The sequence below is a fragment of the Poeciliopsis prolifica genome, unplaced genomic scaffold, assembly GCF_027474105.1.
Source record: "Poeciliopsis prolifica strain line A6 unplaced genomic scaffold, Auburn_PproV2 SCAFFOLD026, whole genome shotgun sequence".
Taxonomy (NCBI): Eukaryota; Metazoa; Chordata; class Actinopteri; order Cyprinodontiformes; family Poeciliidae; genus Poeciliopsis; species Poeciliopsis prolifica.
The window spans coordinates 6,579,951-6,602,875 of record NW_026562401.1 but is presented as its reverse complement, the minus strand read 5'-3'; the positions used below and the strand labels follow the sequence as shown (position 1 = coordinate 6,602,875).

Genomic DNA, 22,925 nt, shown 5'->3' with positions numbered 1-22,925 from the left:
TTTCATTATTGTTTAAATGTGTTTGATTGGCTGACTGTCAAGGAGTGCTGGTGATTTATGCTCTGGGTTCCCAAAATGTTGCAGGAAAACAACGCTCATACAGACTTGCCTCCAAGCAAATCTAAACTGCATTTGCTTGGGGAAAAAACAAAATGCCTCGGCTGTTTTGATTTCTGAGAACGCTGTGGATGTTTGAGCTCCCAATGGTCATCGATGTGTGTCTGTCAACAATCCGGCTCATTACAGCGCTGCGGCACTTCCGCCTCCTTCAAGTGCATATAACCTTTGAACAAAGTTTTATTTTATGGTAGAAACAAAAACATGAAAAGTGCGACATTCATGTCAATCCTATTTGTTGCTGCTGAAATTAAAACTATTCTAGCACCAATGTTTTTCATTCAACTCTTTGGCTTTAAGTTTAGGATCACTTGCCAACTGGAAAGTGAATGACTGTTTTTTTGTGACTTCAGCCAGGATTTGCAGACAAAAAGAAACCCCACAGCATGTCACTGCTACCCCTGTGTTTTACTGTGAGGATGGTGTGTTCCGGTAGCATATTTTAAGGCCGACTAAATGTTCTGTACTAGTTTGGTCTCAGTGGACGAGAGCGCCTTCCTCCAAGTTTGTCATGTGTCCCACACATGACGCCTGGCTGCTTTCTTTCGGATCGAGTTCTTCAGATTCTTTGCAAACTATTTTTGAAGCTCCATATTTATCCCAGAAAAAAAAAAAACTAACAGCTGGATTTATACTGGGATTAGATTAATCACAGTTGGAAAATTTTGACCAACTTAAATTTTTAGATGTAAATTTTATGTAGTTTTATTGAAAGAGTGAAAGGGATTGGATATAACAGATTTTTAATCGGAAAAATGCTGAAAAATCTAAAAAAAAAAAAGAAAGATGCAACTTTATTCTTCCACTTCACAATTATTCAATATTTTGTTGTTTCATCACATTAAATCTCAATGCATTACATGCTGAAGTGTAAAAACAGTTCACTTTACAAGATGCCATGCAAATATAGATAAATGTGTGGAGCATGGCTGCTGTCAGCTCCCTTGCATCTCGAGGCCTTGCACAAAAAAAAAAAAACTACAACTGAATCAATATGGGCTTCCAGACACATGAGCACAGATGCAAATATTCCCGTAAACCCTCACACGTCAGGAATGAAAGACACTGAATTGTTCTACATACGTCAAATGACATTACACCCGCGATTAAAACTCCCTGCAGCATCAATAATGAATAAATCTACATTTCCATGCACTGAAGGCAACACTGCTGATCTCATTGCTCCAAACTAAAAGTGGCTGCAGGCGCACGCTCGCTAATGGAAATGCTCTTTTATGCACCATTCGTCTCAATGCTCAGACACAACCAAACTCCAGCCTTTTCCGCCTCTTGTTCTTGGCTCTTCAGATGCTGCCTCTCCCTCTCCCCCCTCCTCTGCGAGGGGCGTCCGTTTATCACCGAGTGGGTACGTGCGTCTGTGTTCCTCCATTGACACTATTTATGCTCTGCGTCTCGGCGTGTTTGTGTGGGGTAATCAATAGTGTTTCAGCGAAGGACACTTAGCGGCGGATCGGGGCCCAAATTCAAGACAGCATGAAAGACAACATGACAGAAACACTTGTGCTGGACCTGAAGGGGCTCAGTGTGACACAGACTGCAGAGACAGCGTTCAACCCGAGGCGCACGCGCACACACGCCCTCACACACACGCCCTCACACACACTTTGGCATGCCTTTGAACTCTGAATCAGGGTCTTCAGTTGCATTTAGAGACGTTTACACACTACTGAATCAAAGCAGGCAAACTAATGAGTTATTGACCGATGAGCACACACCCATTCCACCAATAACAAACGTGACCAGCGTCCCCGTCACTACTAGAGTGGGCTGTAATGGGGGGAGTGCGCAAGGAGGTAACTGCGTGTACACAGGCCATTATTAAAGGTTTAGTGTGTGCTCACCAGTCAGTCAAGCTCCAGGCAGAGGAGTCAGCTTAAGGGCTCATAGCAGCTCCCCGAGGAGACACTAAATACCATCAGCCGTTTAAATCCATCCATGACCATTTTAAATATGCAGCACACACTCACTCCATTTTTAATAAGGGCTCCGAGCAAGACGCAGGGAGAAGAGAAAAGAAAAGAAAGGGAGAAGAACAGAGCGGCGGGCTGAGAGGCGAGAGGAAAGAATGTGAGGTGAGTCTGTGGCGAGGATTTTCTGGGTGTTGGTGGAGACTCACCCGAAAAGCGAAAATAAATAAATAGTGTCAAAGTCTGAGAGGCACGCAGGAAGAGTGGCAACAAATCCACGCATCCTGCACAGCCAGGTGTGCAGATGACATAAATAGAGACAGAAAAGCAATTCTGTGGGGTGGATTTTGCAAAAAGCACTTGTGAGTGAAAGCAGAAGATGATGCAAAAGGTTTTTGATTCCTTCCAGAGGAAAATCCAGGCATTTTTCTCCAAGTCAGAAATAAATACTATTACACACACCTGGATGAGCTGTAAATTTCCTCTTAATCCGTGGCTTAACTTAGCTCAAAACCCCGTCTGCTCTGCTCAGATTTCAAAGCACACCTGAGTGCGCGCCGCCAGAGACACAGCGGGGGAAAGTCTGTTGTACATTTCGATCCGAGAGCGGATGAGATGTTAGGATCAAAGTCAGGGAAAGTAGGGCGAGGAAATCATCCCGATCTTGACTCCGAATCCACCAGAAACACCCAGACAGACTACCTGATTAGCGATGCAATTGTGGCCTATATCCAGGCAGGTGAGGCGAGGGGAATATTGATGGCAAAGCCTCGGGCGAAGTAGTACGTCAGGCCCTCTTGATGCTCCAAATGACACAAATCAGTGGGAAGGTTTATAGGTTTATCTCTAACTGTTGTCAACCTTAAACATGGTAGTTGATAACGTCCTTAATGTGATTTATGTGTTAAGGTTTTGTTCCTTTCACTGGAACAAGACCGTTATTTGCCTTTTCTAGGTGCATTAAAGCCAAACATCCTCATCAGGTGGGATTCAAAATGAAGAAGCTTTAAACATGACTACACAAAGCTACTTTATTAGTGCATGAGCCCTTTTTTCTTACACATTAGATGTTATTGGACAGTCAAATTTAACTTCCAGGGTTCAGGATCAAATGCTGCACACTTCAGCATTTGTAGCTTAAGCCAATTTGCGGTGTCTGGCCTCGTCTGGGTTCTTGGTTACACACCTTGCAGCAAGAAGGTCCTGGGTTCAAATCCCAGACTGCTCTCCTTCTGCAGGGAGTTTGCATGTTCTGGTGCATACATGGCTTCCCTTTGAGTTTTCCAGCTTCCTCCCTCAGTAAGTAAAAACACTTCCGTCATTTAGTCTCCTATTTTCCTATAGTATGAATGTGTGCATGATTGTTAGTGCGCATCCAAGCATTTAAAAATAAGTTTCAGGTACAGGATTTTAATAAAACATGGCAGTAAGGTGATCTAATAGTCTTCCTATCCAAGATCTTAATTGCCTAATTATACATCATCCTCAGTGGGTTAATCACGCCAGAAATCTTATTTGTCATTTGATGGGTGGGTGGAAAGAAAATACTTAATGTGTAAAAACATTTGCAACATAAAATAGTAGACAAAGCTTAATCTAATGACTGAAATTAATCTAACAGAACCAGCCAGGAGGTCATTTTGTGATGGGTTTTTCACAACCTGTCACAAAATGACCTCCGTAAGTAATGATGGATCCGTCTCTTCCAGTCTGTCTTCATAAAGCTCTTGAATTTAAATACATCAGTTTTCCCACATATGGTTCAGACAGACTGCCTGGAAAAAGAAAGAAAAAAAAAACACCAGGATTTAACTATGTAAATAGATTTGAGGCACATATTGGGTAATTACTGCATGGACAACTGCCTTCCAGCTGGCAACAAGTTATTTAATCCCCTCTGATGCAATGAGTCACTTCTCATTTCTTCACCTTGTTGAAAGACCCATCATGTCACCATGGAAGAGATTTGAAAATTGTCCATCATATTATTGTTAATTGTCTGGAATCACTGTACTTAAGGAAGAAATATAGGTAGAAGTAGTGAAGGAGCAGATCAGAAAGCATCATGGATCAGCCCTTCACCCCAAAGAGAATATTTGTGGATCACGTTTTGCACCCTGGACAAACTCTCCCATCATCAATAAAAGATCTTTGAGAAAAATTAATGCAAAGGATGATGGATGATGATAAATCTTATGACTGTGCAGAAGCTTATCGAAGCAATGCCACAGTAAATGTACTACAATCAAAGTTAAAGGAGATCCAATTAAATATTAGTGTGTGACCTTTTTACTTGGCCAGGCAGTGAATTTCTTCTTGCAGCCACACTGAAACAAACTCAAACCAAAAGACTAAATTTCTAAAAATAAGTTGACTCAAGCCGATCACAGAACCAAGTTTGCTTGTTGGAAAGGTAAATTTGCCACAAACCAAGAAAACTGACAGTGGGTTTTCATTTTATCAACAATAAACTGCATCTTAAATTATTTTGTAGCAAGATCTGTCAAGTGCTTGGTGATTAGTTAATTATTATTCTCGTAAGGCTTGTTACAGTAAACTAGATGCTCTGACTGAGCAGAGTAAGTGTCTCTGATTTCTCACTGTCTCATTTCTTAACTACACTGCATCGAATTTTTACACGCTGTTAAATTACTGTAATGATAGAAGCGCCGCCTTTGACCTGCAGCTATGTGCAAACCTTTTACCAACGCTCCACTAAAGCCTGTATGTCAACAGGATTCACTCAACAGGAATGATGTTGTTTCTCAGCGCGGTGGATTGCTGGCTCGCCTCGCACCATTTTTAGCTTTGGTTAAAACAAAAGGAGAAAAGAGCACCGCCGCGCAGGCCGGCCATTGTTTCTGCTTCAGGTGACAGGTGAGTCACACCAGAAACCTGCCGATCCTGCCTGGCAGAGCGAATGACCTGCTAGTCAACTTGTCGTCTGGTACACTGGGATCTCACTCACTTGTCACCCTGGTTTGATTTTCTGGATTTGGGTCCATTGACAAAGAGAAAAGCCACCTTTGGATTTTCTCAGAGACATTCACACACAAGACGCAGATTCAGCCTGGTGTGTTTATTACCTGTCAAGACCTTTGCTCATCCGATTGTCAGTAAACACACAAAGCCAGAGTCACACTTACTTTGACTCACCAAGGTGGAATGTTAATGACTACAGAAACCCATTATCTTTACATCCTCCCGTTTCCTCCTTTAGCATGTAAGCCTTCCTTTCAAGAAAAACCTGACAATCATTGTTTGTTAATGGAGTACCATTGTTTCACCGAGAGCGCATCTTGAGACACAGAGAGAAAAGATAGAGCAAGAGGCGGCGGCGAAAAGGGAGGCCGACTGGTGACATAAATTGGGGATCATAAAAAGTGCCGTCTTGGAATTAATCTGTGGAGAATGAATAAAGTGAAGCACCTCCGGGACCCGTGAATCTGTGCAGGGAATCCAGTTGCATTCAGTCTAGGGAGAAGCATGACTTATAAAATCGCTTGTAAAGCTTCATGACCTAGATTTAAAACAAAATGTGTGTGCATTTATTTCTATTAGTCAATAGAGATGCATGCTCAGTCTGTGAAGTTGTGTGTGTGTGTGTGTGTGTTTGTGCCTCAGCTGTCACATATTCCTCGTCTCTTTCTGCCGCAGCGCCTTCAGGAACTGCCACATACATCATGAATTTTATGCAAACTGAATGTCAACACTGATGCATAATATTTTTGAAATAAAACGCTAAATGTCACCAAATACCAGAGTCTGGTTCGACTGAGGGTGGGGGGCCTGCATCACCGGAGGATGTGCCGCCGGGCTGCGGTCGCCAAGCCAGCCCCGTCACACCAGAGCTGAGAGGCTGCGGCTGAGCCGTGCACAGTTGTGGCAGCAGCAGCCGCAAAGTGGGCACAGATGTGAGGGACGAGGGGGAGAGAGACAAAAAAGTGGCAGACGACAGAAAAATAGAAGAATGCTTCTAAATATACATCCAAACAGGGTTCTGGCTTTCAAAACATTCTGCAAGAGAGGTCTCACTCCTTTTTTTTCTCTTTAAAAAAAAAAAAGGTCTATATGATGTAAATCCATGCAATGAAACTAACTTGACATGTTAGGATTCAAGTCTTTTGACTCTAGAGTGACATTTGTTATAAAAAAAAATGTGTTTCAATAAGGCCTCGATGTACAGCTAACCCAACAAAGTGACATGTTCGATTTCCCACAAGATTTATAATTTTCCCAGAATGCAAGAACACAGATTCTCCATTTATTTCACTGGAGTTGGTCTCATTCTGCTCACGTCGCACTCTGATCTCAGAATGTCGATGAGTTGGGCGTGGCTGGCAGAGCAGGACAAGGAAAACATTGTTTCCTTAATTAGCTATTGTGAGGACTGGATTAATATTAGTAGCTGTAATTAGAAGCTGCTGGTCATTTCCGCTCCTTGCAGAGCGTTTAGTTCTTGGTCTGATCGTCTGCAGATGAGCGTTCTTTGCCTTTGGACCAGTACGAGTTCTGCATAAATTCAAAGCAGAAGTCCAGGATGAAGGTTCGGCTTAGCTGTGAGCATAAAAATGCAAATTCACATTGAATTTACCAGAGCCATTTCTACAAATATCAGGCTTTTAAAAATGAAAGTTGTGAGAATTAAGTGACACTTGATGGTCCCCTGCTGGTCTATAGGTCCTAATATCTGCAGAGTTTGGTTATGTCTCAGGCCAGCTCTGGAAATGGCATTTATGCACCCTTATACAGGTTTGACCATTTTCATCTGGCTATTAAAAGCTAGGAAGTAACTTAAAAAAAAATTAAAACCTGTGAATGCATGCTTTTGCTCCATGTTGGATCTTAATCTGCATGCAAATATAAAAAGCTCAAATCTGACTTGTGGTCAAAATCATTCAGCCTTTAAAATCTGGCAGAGGGACAAAAATAATGAATTGATTTATATTTGTGTCATTCAAAATGTTCATTAATATGAAGAAAATAAATAAATGAAAATGAAAACAATGAAGCACTCAAACTACAAATGTCACCTCCACACAGATTAATCTGTAGACATCTCTGCACTCAGACTGCAAAGCATAAAAACTGTATTCTTTAACCTTGAAGCACAAACACTTCAAGTTTGGTATTTGATCATTTAAAATGTCTTCATTATCTCCCCTTCTGCTCTTAACTTTTGGCACTGACTCAGTTAAAAAGTGCTTTATGAAGCTGCATGACTAACATTTCACCACTAAATCTAATTAGTTATTTTTTTAGGCTAAATGAGCAACTGAACTAAATTAAGAAATTCCCCCACGCAATTCCTGAGACACTGCATTTGAAAGAAATTGAACATGACGTCTTGCGCAAATGTAGCTGCATGATTAGTAATCAAATAAGGGGCAAATGCTTGAAAAATGACGAGCTGACCCTTTTATCTTTTCAAATACTTTTTGGCTTCACTCAGATTATACTCATGACACCCAAAGGGAAGAAAAAATAAAAACGACACACAGGCGGGGCAGAAGATGTGAGGACAGGAGGAAGAAGGGGAAAAAACACAGAATAAGTACCCAGTGAGGCAGACGTACAGCTTAAACTCTTCCTTCAAGGCAGGAGACCACCAGCTGAGCTCCTCAAATGAAAGGCTACACCATTAATATGTATGCAGAGTGCCTGTTCCAAGTATTTTCAAAAAGCACATCAACTTTCTGGCATGTGCGCACACACGCACCCGCACGTTCACAGATGAGCCCCCAATACGAGGCGGTCTGCGGCGGTCACGAAGAAATTTGATATTCTTGAGATTCAAAGTGCTCTGTTTGTGCTTCTGACCTTTAAGGTTGAAGGGGTGAGTAATGAGGAGCGGGGCCAGGCCTCTGCCTCTGAGGCTGCTGAATGATGGACAGAGATGGAGGGAGGGGTGAGAGATTGAGACGGAGAAATTAAAGAGAAAGAAATATGAAGGCGCTGTCATCACAATTCGTCCGCCCCTCCGGCTCGCCCAGCTGCTGTTTTCTTCTCCCCCTTTCTTGATCACTTCTCATTGTCGCTCAGCTCCCTCCCATCACCCCTAACTACTTCTACAGCCGCTGCTCTCCCCTCCTCCTCCTCACTCCTTCGTCTTTTTTTTTTTCTTCATCCACATAAATGACTCAGTGAAACAGGTCAAGTGTTACAAAATTCCCCCTGCAGCTCAACCTGCCTAATATAAAGCCCGGCTCATTGCACCAAGACAAGTAATACCCCTCCTGCACACATGCGCGCACAGAGGCCGACCACCAACACAGATCAACTAAAAAGCTCACAAAATGTTCGCTGCATTTGCATATCCATTATTTCCACGTACGCCAACTCACACCACGTTCATCCATCAGACATATTTACCATTCGAGGAATAAATTATAAGGGTACAGATGTCAGAAGAACACATTTCCAGTGAAAGTTATCAAAGTGATTCAATTTGTATGGAAAACCAAAAAAAGACTTCTTTTTTTTTCCTTCCTGAAGAAAAATATCCCAATTTCAACAGATGAAAAGCTGGTTGATTAAACCATCTGAAGATGAAATCATTCCCAAATGTTTGCCTTTGTTAGTTTTGGATTGAAAGTGAGAAGTCTAAACACACCGCCTTTGGGGTTTTTTGGAAATTTTAATTTCTCTCTCTTTGATGGTTCACAGACAACCAAAAACTATGCTGCAGATTAATAAGCCGTGGAAGCCCTCAGTGTTATTAGTGCAGCAAACATTCCTGCTGTAAGCCAACGTAAACACACAGACAGACACTTCCTGAGCGCCTTCATGCAGCGCCTTGTAAAATATTCTAAAATAGCAACTACAAAAGCTCAATGGATTATAATGGAGATAAAGTACTGCATGATTTTATGAAAAGAAAACAGTTGGCAAATTGTCTTAAACAAAAAAGAGTTTGTGTTCGACCCCCTTTATTCTTATACACCTCAATAAAATCCAGGGCAACCTTCAGAGTCTCCTCACGTGTAAATACGATCCAGCTGTTTGTTGAGCAGAGAAACAGCATTGTGAAGTCCAAGTTACAGCAGACGGATCGATCTGGAGACGTTTAACGCAGGTTTGGGTCATAAAACAATTCTCTAGGCTTTGAACGACTAATTTAGCACCGTTAAAATCATCACCTATCAAGACAAGGTCTTCACCTGAACTGACAGATCGGGTATCGAGAGCATTAATCAGAGATGCCACCAAGAGGCCCTGCTAACCATGACAACTTTGTCTCGCATTCCATGAATTCATTTTAAAGTCGGCGTTAAGAAATCCTGTTCGCAGTTTGAAACAGACACGGTAACTGTGAGAAGGTGCCTCAGATCAAAATCCAACTTCAAGGGCTGCATGCGAGCCGGCAGGAGGAAATGTAACTTCACTTCACTGGGAAAATGCCAACATGAAACTTTTTTTTTCCAGCAAGGTCAGCATTGATGGGAAGATGGATGGAGCTAAAAGAAGAGCAATCCTGGAAGAAAACTTGTTAGTGACTGGAAAAGTTTGAGAAACAAGAGGTTCATCTTAAAACACAGAGACAATCCTAAACATGCAGTCAGAGCAACAAAGAATAGTTTGGATCAAAGAATATTCATGTGTTGTAATGGCCAGTCAAACTCCAGACTAAATAAATCCACTTAGTTGAAGCAAGATTTGAAAATTACCATTTCCATCCAGGTTGGTTTAGCTTAAACAATTTGGCAGAGAAAAACAAAAAATGATAATAATAATCTGTGCAAAGACATTTAAAAAGTTTACTTTAAAAACTATAATATAAATGAATGCCACATGTTTCAGATTCTCATTCATAAAAAAAATATAAACGTCCACATTACAATTATGCACTCCTCTCTGAGCTAGTCTACCACATAAAACGCAAATAAAAACTACAAACTGATCAGGTATGAATGTTTTTGCAAAGCGCTGAACCTCTCTGGCCAATTCACGCTAATGAGGAGCAATGGAAGAGAAAACACAGCACCATGAGAGCAAAAGCGCTATTAACAGGAAGACAGGAGAGTTGAGGGCCTTAAAATAGGATAAATAACCAGGGAAAAACAAAAAAAAAATCAACATACACCTTTGCCCTTTATCACACAGTCAGACACACACCATGACAAAACAGGATCGACTGCAAAGTGAACGAGTGTGTTTCCTGTGCCGGCAGGAGGGCTGTGATATAGAAACGCAACCGCTCCATATATCAGCTTGGTGGGGACCCACGGTAGATAAACGACCTGCAAGCGGTACCTGGACAGTGTGTGTAATACGCTGATAAATAACCCGGAGCTGGAGGCGATATGACGGTGTGAGGACTCCTAGAGGGAGAGAGGGCCATGCACAAACACGAGGCGATAAACAGACCGGAAGCGTGAAGATTGGGCCAGAGCAGGCACTTGTTTATGAGAGTTTTGTTTGTCTGGATCCACTGGGAATGATAACTCATTTGGGAGGGTAATGACTTAGGAAAACTGAAATGTACTGGAACATGAATTAATCAAAATGCAAGCCTCGTGCTCGTGCTACCCCGAAAGTGCTCTGTGTGGTGCAGTTTTAAAATTTACACTGCGTTTTTAATCGCCGAGCTAAAATGCTCCATCCGTTAAACACTGAACAAAACAGAACCGAAATTCCAGGTGAAAGCTGGTCGGATCAGACGTCTTCAGCCGCCATGAACCTGCTATTTCTGACAAGGCAGCAAAGATCAAATCCAGAACGCCGAGGACGATAATCCTGTGTTTATAAACATTTCACGTAGAGCCCCTGTGATGCCAAATGCCACATTTGAATACCATTTAATTTCCTTCAGTACGATAAGACCTTTTGTCCATTCAGGACTATTCCTCCTATCGCTGCCCAAAGTTAAAAAGAACCTGGGATGGCGCAGGGTGGCTGTGCTTTGCATGGCAATGCTCAGCCATTCTCTAAATAGCTCCATCTTCTGCACATTAAACTCTGAAGTGGCTTGCAAGAGTTACCCATAATGCTTTGGCTCTGGCGTTGAGTGAGTGCACGATGTGGCTGAAATCGCTTTGGCTCCCAGAGGAGAGGACGGGTTAATAAGGGGACAAAAACATACGGCGCACTCCCTGGAGGAGTGGCACTCCGGTCAGCGCAGCGGCTCTTCATGGGGAAACAGGACATGTGCTGAAGAGATGATGTCTGGCAGCCACCAGAGCAACGTTTAACCCACGAGCAGCCAGACTCATCTGTCTTTACAAGGTAATTAAGAGATAAAAGGCATAAACTAAACTTATCTCATCCACTCCACTGCCACTTCATTAGGCGTACCTTGCTAGCTCTAGGCTGGACTCGGCTTTGTCTTCAGAACCATCTTAAAGGTGACCTGCAGGTCCGTACAAATCATGTTCATTACATTTTTTGCACAAAATCATTCTTGGATAATGACATTTCAGTCTGGTCAGTTCTGGCTGTTTCGAGCTCCTTTCAAAACGATTCGTTTTAGTTCCTCTCGTCACTTTTAAGTCCCAGTGAGCTGCTGCTAGCCACGCCGCCAACTCAACGTTTACCCTCGCACGTGAAAATGGCTGCAGCCAGATTGAAAAGCAGAACAAAGCTTTCTGCATAACCAACAAGACGCCATTATACAGGGGATACAGCGGTAAAACCAGTTGACCAAAGGTGCTGGAGCTCAGCTTGGGTTGCTAGGTAACAGTGTACTGTAGTTTGAATGTGGTGAAGCTTTTGAAACAGTTCATTTTCAAGGAGGATCACCAAGACATCAACTTGTCAAAGACCAGCCGGGTGGTTTTCTTAGACCGTTTATAAAAGCCGTTTAGATCCAGATGGAAGTATAAAAATTATTCTGTGTTTTTGATGATTCTCTGTGAACCCAAGAGGTTTTTGTGGCTGAAAATCTCAGTTCAGTATTTTCTGAAAAGCTCTGGCATAGTTTGAAACCAACTATGCCACTTAAAAATCACTTAAACCTTGTTTTTCTCGCTCATTCTGATCCTCATTTAGAACTTGAGGCAGTCATCTTCACCACATCTACATACTGAAAACCCACTGAGCTGTGAATGTCAGATAAAAACCTATCACATTTTTAACGAGAGTTTCACAAACTAGTATCAGGTTGTGTAATCTCAAACAGCTAAAACATTCTCCAAACAAAATCGTTTTTGAATTTTTTTTGTTAGAACACAAACAAAATAGCTATTTGGGATTAATGCTTTACATTTATTCTGCTCCATTTTTATTCTCTGTCATGCGCTGCTTCACGTCTTGCTCCTTATTTTCTAATTTATCGCTTACCTTGGAACATTCCACCGTTTGACTTAATTTTTAATGCAAATTTAAACAACGGTTCCCAAATATGACAAATCCTCTGACTCGAAGCAAGGAAAGAAAATCCTCTCAGTGTGTTGCGTTTCATAATTACAGGGTGTAATGTAGAAAGTATCAATTGGGTTTAGGAAAAAACTTCAGTAAATCATTGCAAATCTATTTTTAAAGCTCTTCCTGTTGATTCATTAAGAAATTATTTTACATATTGATACATTTATTGGCATGTGCATTAGAGCTGATGAGATTCCCAGATAATTCACAGCATGTCATTAACTTCCTCTGCACTGAATTACATTTTCTGAACGAGATGTGTAAATGAAGCTTAAGAATGATGATTTAGATTTATGACCAGTTCTGTGTTGAATGTTAAATGAAGTCTAGCGACGTTAGGCCTGACTCGGGGTGACAAACGCTTGAGACCTGATCGGGGGAGTCAAAGAGGGACAAAAGTTATTCTGCTTAACCTGGAATAAATGCTTATGAACATCTGTAATCTTGTACCAATTACAGTGGTTTGATGTGTTTTTAATATTCAAATATAATGTGCCTGGATCTCACTATGAAACTTTTGACTAAAAAATATTTTAAAATTTGAGGTAATCAAATATTTTCCTCTTAGATTAGAGTTTAGAGTCCAATTTCGCTGTCACAATTTCTGTTCCAAACTAGGTGAATTTAAATGTGTTTAAAAAATGTTGGAGAAAAATTACCTTTAGCAATGAAAAGTGAGTATTTTTGTTGTAAATCACATGGATCTGTCGCAGCTGCTGACCTGGCTCACTTTCATTTTGGAAAAGATGCCAATGACAAACATCACAATATCACATGCCTGCAGTGGGAGGCTGAATGGATGTCATTTCGGGTTATCATGGTTCATAATTGATGATGAAGCGTAATGACACATTTTCCAAAGGAATTTTAATGTCACATGTTTGTCAGAGCAGTTTTCTTTCAGAGGTTGCAAAAATCCCTTTCCAGAAATGCTGCCTTTGACTAACAGAGAACAGGGTGAGTCAGATCTGCTGGATAAATAAAACGTGTTGCAAGTCATTAAATATAAATAAGCGGAGATACAGAGTATACCGATAGTCCAAAGGCAAACACAGCAACAGATTTCTTGCTTCAACGTTTAGTCTACAGGAGATAAGATAACCGAGGAAGCAGCCAGAGTAAAAGACGCGATTACAAGAAATGCAAAGTCCAGATAAGATGACGAATGAGTACGGGGGAAGTTTGTGGTTATGAAGGAGGTGCTTACACTTCCATATGTTCACACACAGACATGCACACATTTTGTGGAGTTCTTCCAGTCCTGTTTTCTGTAAGGGTGATATTTAATGTCAAACAAAGAAAGCAGAGCGGACACGAGCCCTGCAGTGGGACTGGCTGGCAGATAACATCAGTGTGGACTCGGAGCTCAAAGTCCACGCCTTCACTTCACCATACTGTACTGTGCATACCAGCAGATGTACACAGTAAACCCACACACTGGATAAATACAGAACTTGCAGATGACTCAGAGCTACAGCTGATTCTCACTGAGTGGGTGCAGTTTTTATAAACTGTAAATTATTGTACTGACAATGTGGGAAATTATACAGCGCTGTGCTTTTGCATAATAATTGAAAAAGCACATTTGTACGGTAACCTTAAATTATGAATATGCACATATGATCTCAAAAGGAAGGTTTTGTTGGGAAAACACTGAATGATTTCTTGAATTTATTCCTTCATAAATAGAGTTTCGGTGTTTAAACGCCTCGTCTGCAGGCAATTTGCGTGTTTGATATTCAGGTAAGTTCAAACTTGTGATTCTCTTTGTGGGCCGCAACTAAACGTGTAGAAAAAAACAAATCTGATAAACAGCTGATTGGGAATTTGGATTTGGCTCCTTTAAGTGCAAAAGGTGATTTGAACCCCAGGAACTTTTGGCAGGTTTGTTGCTCTAACAAACTTCGGCAAAGTTTGAGGTTTTTTTCTATAGACTAATAAAATATCAGCTAAATGTAGAGAGAGAAAAATGATGCAATTAAATACCTGTTCTTCCTATTATAACCCCTGAAGTGGTGAAAAACTCAAGGCAGACTGTCTAATCACTGATTTTCAAGTTCTCAGATTCTTCATTTGATTTAAGTCTGGACTTTGACTGGGCCACTTATCAATGCCGGCTGGATGGCGAACTTCTTCCAGACGATGTGTTTATTATTTATTTGAAAATTAAATAAATCAGCCTCCAAAAGGTTGACTTCCAGTATGTTTAACACCATCTACTTTCCCTTCTCTACTGAAAACACGATTCTTCCTCCATGACTTTAAAATGAAGTGTTTGTTTTCTGCAATACATAGTGGTAAGCATGAAGGGGAGCAGGGGGAGTCAATCTTGAACTAATATTCCAGACATTTGCCTTTACTTTACCTTTTTAGAAATTTTTTAAAGTAACTTATTTACATACTTTCTTTATAGTTGCTACTTGACTCAGTCAAGTTTTGGTGCATTTGGAATTGTGATACATCATTTACATTTTCAGATGATGGATTGAGCGGTGCTTTAAACAAGTTTCTCTCTGATCTGTCTGCTTTGGTTTTCATGAAGCCGTTTGTTCACTAATGTTTTCTAGTAAATCTCTCAGGGTTTCACAGAGCAGCCAATGTGTTTCTTTTATTTCCTCTGCTAAAATTATGTGCTTCTTTGTGTTGCGCCTTCAAAATAATAATTTTTTAAAAAGCATCATAGTTTGTGGTTATTAAGAGACAAAATATGGAAGTAGAAATCTCCTCACACTGCATACAGAATTTTTGACAAACCTGAGCAAAAAATAAAAAATAAATCTGCAAGCAAATTTCATGCATTAAGTCATGGAAACAAGTGATCAGAAGTTAAAAGCAAAACTGAACATGAACCAAATCATCCATCATTTTTCTACCAATACTGCCATCCCCAGACGATTGCACTAAATCCCCAAGATCAAATATTTGCAGGCTTATTTTGTTTTTATCTTTAAAATGTATCTTTCTTTCCGAAGGTTGGCGTGTGTGTGCAGACGTGCATGTGCCAGCGCGGGCATGTTCTTTGTAAGAGCTGCCTGTTGAGACGGAGAATTAAACAGCGAGAGCATTTGATCTGCAAAACACTCCAGGGCAAATACACAAAAAAAGGGGAGACAACCACACACACACAGGCTTGCATACAGAATCAAAATCATTTCCGTCACAGAAGCTATTCTTAGGAGCAGCAACAAACCATTCTTTCCCCTGATATAATCTTTTTATTCATACCCACACACAGACATGCACCTACACAGACATGTTACCTTACTCACAACGATGCTCCCTGGTGGTCACGCTGCTTTCCCATGATGCTCCTTATTTTTTTAAGAAAAGGATTTGTTCCAGGTAAGTCGCAGCATGACGACCTTTAGGGTCAAAATTTGCTCAGAGCAACAAAACGAGCTCATAATGCTGTGGTTCTCATTGAGCAGCAGGGGCGGCGTGTGTTTGTGCAGGTGTGTGTAGGTCTGCGGACCCCGGGGGGGCCTTCTCTTCTCTGCCGTCTGAGATAGGCAGGTTTCCAGAAACGTACACAAGCCGAGCTGCGAGAAGCTAAAATCAACACAGCTGCATCAGCTCAGCCGTCTCCTCCATCTTTTTCCAGCGAGCTTCTCCTTTCACTCCATTCTACTTTTTGCCCTTTTGCCCCCTTCCTCCTTGCACCCTCCCCCGATCCTCCTTTCATCTCTCCTCCTCGTTCTGTTCAATCTTGTATTAGTCACTGTGAAATTCATACACCAGCGAACTTTCCATCTTTTTCTAAGGTCTTGGATATCCCCACTCCACACCATGCTGCCCTCTTTGCCCTCCTATAATACCACCTTGTACGATATATTCAGCTCTCTCTGCCCTTCCCTGCCCTCAGCTTTGCCCCGAGGGAGATTCACCAGTCCAACAATGCAGTCCAGCCACCGCTGTAGCTCCAGTCCTGTCAGCACGGGACAGAAAGAGTAAACGCCCAGAGCCTCCAGGGGAAACAAGACGACTTATTTCCCCCATCTCTGTCTGCCCTGGGTTTTTTTCTGTGTGTGCAGAGGACATGCGTGTGGAAATAGAAAAACACTGACCAGAAGCAATAGTTCATTTACAGCTGGAGGAAGACAAACAATACAATTTCCAGTTTCCTGTGATTATTTACAAATGGCATCCTCTGCACTTTCCGTTTACCTTGCTAATAGCAACCCCACACTGCTCAAGGCTTTTTCTCCAAGATGTAAAAATGGAAAAAAAGAAAAAAGATGTCGATATTTTTTATACCAGCTTTAAAAAACATTCTAGACTCAGAAAGATAAAAAAAGAAACTTCCATTTATGAAGCAAGTAACTTAAAATTCCAGTTTCTACAATTTTAATAGATAATAGGACAGATGACTTTAAAAATGCACTTTGTTGTCAAACAAAGTACCTTTTCAGTTGCCCTCTCAAAAATGGACACTTCTGCATAGGCATGTAACGCCGCATAACACAACAGCTTGAAATCTGTCACAGTTTATGGATGCAACGTAAAAAAAAAATTTCTTGGTTAAAAATGGTTCTGTTGAATGTATATGGGGAAAAGGCTGGAGTTAACAGTTTTTTCCTGTATAAGGAATTTAGTTTATAACATGAAGAGAAGCGTCATCCCCGAGTGACTTTTTAAACCCCGACAACCATTAATCCTTTTGCAAATATTCTTAGGACTGCAAAGTAGCTTGCATGATAAGTTCAGCAGGCGCACAGGTCTGGCTAAACGTTTGGTAATCGCTGATGCCACTAGTCTGAAGGAGCTGAGTGCAGGAAGCGCGCTCTGTAGGGTGGAAGCTCGGCTGGAGGCTTAGAAATGGGAAACACTTTGAACGCAAGCGTGCTTAAATTCTTAAGTCCTTAAATTTGAGAAATTTAATAATTACTCAGACATGAATGAAGGAATCACATCAACAATCCAAGTATGTTTTTGATAAGGGAGTAATGTAATAGCATGATATACAGCTCAAAAGTCAATTTTACATAACATTAAGAGTCTTAAAGGGTCGGTAATAAGTCAAAGTTTCTCTATAGGAAAGGGATTGTCTGACAAAATTACCACTAGAAACTCAATATGATCATAAAAATGAGACAGAAACATTCAGAGTGCTCATAAACTACCAGAAACAGCAACAGCTAAAACACCGTTTACAATCTGCTGTAGTCATGCACAGAAATTACTCTCCCATTCTGACTCAAGCAATGAACAATCCTCAGATTTGTCACAAACTGACTCAGTGTGTGAAATTGGCAACGCTAGTGAAGAGTTCTGTTCTTATTTTTATAGCAGTGATTTAAATCCAATTAAACAAGCAATTCTGGCAAAAACTGATCCTGCTATCAAGCGTAAAACTCTGCGTAGGTGAAGTAAAGTGCACTCATGTAATAAAATCAGAGACAGCTACACAATGAGTCGAAATAAGACCCTTTGAATAATTCAGCTCAATCACACAATGAAATGTCTATTAGTAGTTTGACAACATGGCCTCAAATTGCATGGCTTCACAATGTTGGAAAAATCTATGTAGAAAAAACCTCCAGGTCATTTCATTGCCCCAAAATAAAAACTGTTTTTATTGCTATATCACACTGTGCTTTTTTTTAAATGATGCTTAATACAGCAAAAAAAAAAATAAATAAATAAAAAAAAAATAAAAAAATATATATATATATATATATATATATATATATATATATATATATATTTTTTTTTTTTTCAAGTTTCACTTCCTCTTGTTCTTACATCTGATTTTACATAAATATGGCAACAGAGCATAACAAGTATTGTGTCAAACTGTAATCTAACCAAAAACGAGACAAAAAAATATATATATATCAAAAATGTCGAAACTGAAGTCTGCAATTAGAGGAAGTGCATGGCCACATCTCATGGGTAAGCAGGAACGTATCTCCATAATAATCTCAGCTAAAGCAGAAACGAAGTTTGTTGCTGTGCAGAAATGTGGTGCAAAAGTGAACAGATACGACCTTAAAGTAGCAGCTGATCCTGTTGATCTCCAGAGACTCGAGGGATTATTTTTTAACACTTTAAAGTGTTGATGATCCACAAGGGTAAAATATTTAAGGCAGTTTTTATGTCCCAGAAAATTTACTTTCGGCTGATGTCATGTTTCTGTAAAATTGCAGCAAAATTCAAGAACTACACCAAGACACGACATTTTAAGTGCTGTGGAAGGTTCCTAAAAACTACTTAGAGCTGAGGTTTTAGAAAAGAGACATTTAAAGCAGAAAGTGAAGTGTTTTTGACAAATAAGACCAAGAAACAAGTGATTCAAACCACTAAATTCGTGGGCTCGGTGGTGGACATACGAAGCATCAACCAAATTAGATTTACCAGCAAAAAAAAAAAAAAAAGAAGCACACCAAACAGGATTGCACAAAACAAATGCTACATGCTGACAGATGAGCAAACCACACCTATAAAAGAGTTTGGGGGGCAGGAGGAAATGAACCAAAATACTTTTATAACACTGAGAAAGACCATTCTGAAACTCCAGCAGACCAATATTTACAATTTCTTACTGTGCACAGCTACTAAATGTTTCATTCAAGTTGTGTTGTAGTTTCTGGCCTTAGCTGGTCACATTGGAAGACCAAGTCAGAGCCACATCATGCTTTTCTATGAACCCAAAGCCTCAAATTCTCCTTTATTTTCAGTGAAGCTGAAGTTATTAGACGTGATGTAAAAATACCACAGCCTGTGTTCCTAGAGAACTGCTTCTTTTGATTTGTGTGCGCATCATTAAAAACCTCAGTCTTGTGTTATGGCAGCCAGCCCAGCAAAACATGTCATTCCTTACCAAGAAATTTGAAGTGGGCAAACTTCCAGACGTTCCTCCACTAAATAAACCATATCCCCGCTGTAAAAAGCCTCCCACAGAGAGAGGGGGATAAGACCGAGTCCACAGTGCAATGGTTTTCCTCAAGATCTGCAAGCGTCTTGAGCTCAGCTAGATTTAGATTGGTTTTGGCTTTGTTTACTTTGGAAGGAGATTCTGCTGCTCTAGTGACAGCCAGGGCACCCAGCAGTCGTCTAATCTCAAATACAGATATGTTAAATGGGAAAACAGAAAACCTAAGAACATTTATGTATTTATTCAGATTCCAAACCTGTTCTCAGAAGAAAAAAAAAAAAAATGCAACTCTCGCCAACCTCTGAAACTGCAGTGCAGGTTGACTTATGGATGTAGTCTTACTGTGCAAATGAAAACTGAATGGTACGTGAGGTTTATGTAGCTTGAAATTTTTATGTTTTCTTCTTTCAATCTAATCCCTTTGCTGAACTCAGAGTTGTTGGCTGAGTTTATCTCAGAAAAATGACCCTATTCTTCAGTATTAAGACCATTGTTTCATAAGATGAAAATGTTTCCACAAATTTAAAACAATATAGAACAAATGGGTTTTTTATGACACATTTATTCCTACTACTACTAAAAACAGAGTCTCTGTGGCATCTATTATGATGCATAGAATATTAAAGTGTTTCCATTCTGCTCAACTTCATGATACATAAGGCCACAAATGGTAAACTACCTACTTTAAGACTGCTTGCTGCAAGCTCCCTACTTGGCATGAGACACACACCAGAAGATTTAAAAATTCACCTCAAGCAGAGAAAAAGACCATCACCTTAAAGCTAATAAAAATATGCATAAACCTTTCATAATTGAGGTTAGAGGTAGACATGATTTAATCTCTGTGTTGACTCGGGTCACCACATCCATCGCTTAAGATGTCCGCTCAACAGGCCCGGCCTTCCATCACCTTCTCTGGGATTTATTAGTCGGGTCCGGAGCCGGAAGGTGAGAGGTTAAACGAGGAGCATTGTGTTTGAAGTTATCAGCAGAGAGGGACCAGGGAGGGTCTTTGCTTATCCACACACTCACACACACACTTTCCCACACAGAGAGAGACGATCAGACGTTTAATCAGTGCCAGGGATGTAGTCGTCGGAGCTGAAAGTCAAATATAAAGCCTTACACAAACATGCATGTGTCAAACACTCGCATGCACTTCAATTAGCACACAAACATCCTGTCTGAAGTGATCGCACACTCACAACCTGACACTTTCTCTAACACACACATGCACACGCAGTTCTGCATGCATTCACGCTGCAGCGCTACAGCCAGAAGGCCTGACTGCTTTGGGGCACCGCTCCACGTCTCCTGACTGTAAGCTAATGTTGATAGTGGTGTAGAGGCTGTCACTTTGGCTTCTGATTCAGGTTAATTGCCCCCAAGCTCAAATAAAATGGGTCTGGCACTATGCGGTCAGAGCTTTCACATGAGCTGTATACCTATTCAGCTGAAAAGAGACAAAAAAAGCCAAGTGGCTGCACGGGCTTTTATAGCAAGCTGCAGCTTAAAAGCTTTACTGCTGCTGCACTCAAGTTTTTTTTTTTTTTTTAATATATTAAATTAAAAAAAAAAATAAAACGAAAGAGTGTGTGTCTCTCTTGTGTGCATGTTCTCTCCATCTCACCAGCCTCAAATCCAAAGCAATTAGAGTGGCCAGATGGTGGGCTGGACTCACAGTAAATAGCTGCATTGACAGAAGAAGCTTGCAACAAAAATGAACTGTGACAAGAAGCCAGAACAACACGCAGATACACGACGGCATCAAAGCACCGGGCAACTATCGAGGATGTGCCGCCATAACTGCCCATAGCCAACTGTCACCCTCACAGGGCTGCTACCAGCAGAATGTAATTGAGCTGCGTTCAGTGGGGAGTGTGAAATAGAAGTTAAAACCAAATGAAGGGAAGGTGCAGGCATGCCAGCGCCAGCATGCAGACCTCTACACTGCTTTCCCTTCTGTTAAAATTTGACCAAAGCAGTTTGGTTTAGTCAGGGTTCAAACAATGCAGCCTTTGAGAGGTGCCCTGTTCACCGAGCTTCAGCCTGGCCTGCCCGCCTCTCCTCCCCCGTCTGATAACAGAAACCTCCTCCCTGCAGGAAAACCCACTGAAGCTCCACCAACACATTCCTCTCTTCTCGTCTCTTCTCAGGCCCTGCACAGTTTGTGGGTGAGATAGATTTGAGCTCCTGTTGGGTGTACTAATATTTATTCACGTTGAAAGGGAATACATGTGTCCTTTCATAACAACCAGCATAGTGGGATAAGAATGCTGAAGAAAGACGTACAGATCAGGACTTTCCTAACCAGTTGGCTCTGACCTTGTGTTTTATTTCAAGGTCTGTAGCACAAAAGTGAAAAGTGCCAGCGGATTTCTTGGTGGAGGTGGTTTGAATGCGCTTTTATGCATGAAAGGCCTGCTGCACCTTCTGATTTTTAATAAACTCAAAGTGCATCAAAATATTTGCTGCTGGTTCATGGACCAGAAAATGGTGGAAAATCTTAGTTTTACTGCATTTAATTAACATTGTTCATCTGACCTGCTGACCATCAATCCTGGGTGGATTATTTTGGTTCCCCGATATAAAGCGCAGTTTTAACTCCACCAACCTGGACATTCAGCGTCTTGTAAAACTTTTCATGCTATAAACTTTTATCCTTTGTGTCACATTATCCAAACTCCTGTTCTTATGGTTTGATAAACACAAAGAGCAACTGAAGGGAAGGAAAGAGTCTACTTTATTCCCATATCAAACTGAGAAGTGAAAACTTATGTTCAGCCTATTTACGTCTGGTACCCTAAAATAAAATCCAGTGAAACTAGTTGTCACCTAAATAAACTCCATGTGTGTGAGGCTTCAACCTCAGTATGACTCCAGCTGTTCTGTTAGAGATCATCACTGAATTAATCATAAACACAAAGGAGTAAAGAGAGTTCATTGATAAAAGGTGTGGAAGGGTTTAAATCAGGGTCAGGTTATGAAACAATATCCTAAAGCTTTGAACAGAACTCCACAAGATATCCTGACCGTCGACCCAACCTGACAAGAAGAGCATTAATCAGAGGAACAGCCTGGAGGCTCATGGACACGCAGACAGAGCTATAAGATGAGGGATCAGATTCAGGTATGTGGGTTCTGGACGAGTGAATCCAGTTCACACAGACTGAGCTTGCACTATGTTGCAAAAAGATCTCCTCATTGTGCAAAGCTGGTAAATCACAACCCAAAACACTTTGCAGCATTAATAGCAGCAGAAGGTTTTACCAGTTGTTCACCCATGTGGACTGGGCAGATTAGTTTTTACAAAAATCTAAAACAATGCATAAAAATTTTCTCTTCTCTTCAAAATTCTGCACTTCATTTTGCCATTCCATCACAAAATCTCCCAATGAAACATTAAAAGGTATTTTTTCCAGATGCCCGACATGTAGCCAAGGCAGCATGTTTAGCTTAACCAGCCAGGACAGATGTGCAAAGCAGAGGGAGGCTGGTAGGAGGTGGAGCTTGTCCACAGGATGAGATTTTTATTCTACAAAATTGTTTCCCTCACACTTGCGCTCAGTTTTTTCCCATAAGCCCGTTATCACACCTCTGTGGACTCGCACAGATTTATCAAAACTGAAACGAGACAAACAGCC

General features: G+C 40.9%; 1 protein-coding gene across 1 annotated transcript in view; it reads right to left on the bottom strand.

Annotated features, from left to right (window-relative positions):
• Window positions 1–22,925, bottom strand: part of LOC129371063 (nectin-2-like) — a 112,581-nt gene that overhangs the window by 21,469 nt on the left and 68,187 nt on the right. The gene's annotated exons all lie outside the window — the stretch shown is intronic.